This window comes from Morone saxatilis, unplaced genomic scaffold, assembly GCF_004916995.1.
Source record: "Morone saxatilis isolate NCDOM2014 unplaced genomic scaffold, NCSU_SB_2.0 Contig21, whole genome shotgun sequence".
In the NCBI taxonomy this organism is placed as follows: domain Eukaryota; kingdom Metazoa; phylum Chordata; class Actinopteri; family Moronidae; genus Morone; species Morone saxatilis.
The window spans coordinates 18,499,068-18,500,519 of record NW_023339774.1 but is presented as its reverse complement, the minus strand read 5'-3'; the positions used below and the strand labels follow the sequence as shown (position 1 = coordinate 18,500,519).

Here is a 1,452-nt window from a genome sequence, read left to right as displayed (position 1 = left end):
ACACACACACACACATACTCTGCTCTCAAGGCTGTATCCCTGGTGAGGCCTTGTCTGTCCTTCCTCTCACTTAATCAGTGTCTCCTGACAAAGGAACCCCTCCTCCTCCTCCTCCCCCCACCACCTCCACCTGCACCAGCAACCAGCCGGGGCCCTCTCCTGCCAAAGGAAAAGAAAATCAATGGTTCCTCTATCTATCGACTGCCAGACAACGGCATGTGAATCACAGTTCACAGGCGATGGCTGACTGATTGGGACATCGATCTGCAAAAAATCTTTATAAAACTCATTACAGCATGACTTGTCATCGCATCAGGCAAAGGGAGGGGGGAGGAGGGGAATGAGAGATGCAGACACGTATTACTGTAATCTGCGTTTCACTCGCGAGGTGTCGGCTACATTCTCACATTCGCCCGTCCCCATTCCTAATCCATTCATGCACGAGCTCATTCTCATGTTCACGCCAGGCGGGGGCAAATTACAGGTTACATGTGTCCCGTCCCTCAGCCCTGAGCCGCAGTTTCTGGTATTGTTTACCAGCTTTAGCAGGCAGCGCAATCTCTTCCTCATTGATCAGCTTATTAACCTTTCCTCGTTATTGAGCACACACAAGCCCCAGTGAAACCTGAGTCACTTGTTAACAAGCCCGGGGTGTATACTTGGCTGCAATTTACATTGCAGGGTGTGTTCCAGCTGACATCTTCCCACAATGCATTCCTCAGTGGATCCCATGAGGGCCTGCAATGACACCGCATAATATTCCCCAATCTTCACATAATTTGTCATTAGATTTAAACCTCTATGAGGAGTCATTTTAGTGTTTTATGTGCAATTGCAGATTTTAAGACCTCCTACTGGATCACGCACTGCCCGGTATGTGGAGGAACCTGGTATCTCTTTATTTTGTGTGAAAAGAAAAGGAATCCCTTTCAAATGTAAATTCTCCATTGTGCTGTCAGTCACATGGATCAAATCATGCTTCTCATCCTCACCTGAGCATGTGAAGATTTCTTCTCATGCACTCACGCACACACAGATACAAATACACAATGCACAATGTAATCTCGGGGAACCAGTTGGATGGAATTTTCTTAAATGACGTCTCATCTGATGAGTCGCATTACGTTTTTTGTTGCTCACCTTTTCACACAAAAGAGCATCGTGAATAGGTTGAAGAAGAAAGGAGAGATGAAACTGGATGCTCTGTACAGTATGCAAATGCAACTTGTATAGTATGTTGCATGATGCACAAACCTGATATGTGACTTTCTAACAAAGCTTCGGGGCTGCACAATAATGACTAAATGATACTAATGATTATTTTACTCAATACTGAGATCATGACTAGCATAGAATAGATTAAAAAATAACTTTTTTGTCCCACCAGAGCAGGAATTTGTCTTTGTCTTACCAATCCAGACAATAAACACAGTAATAACAATAGACAAAATA

General features: G+C 44.3%; 1 protein-coding gene across 1 annotated transcript in view; it reads left to right on the top strand.

Annotated features, from left to right (window-relative positions):
• The window catches only part of arhgef28a (Rho guanine nucleotide exchange factor (GEF) 28a), a 41,135-nt gene that overhangs the window by 35,373 nt on the left and 4,310 nt on the right, over positions 1-1,452 (top strand). The window lies entirely within an intron of this gene.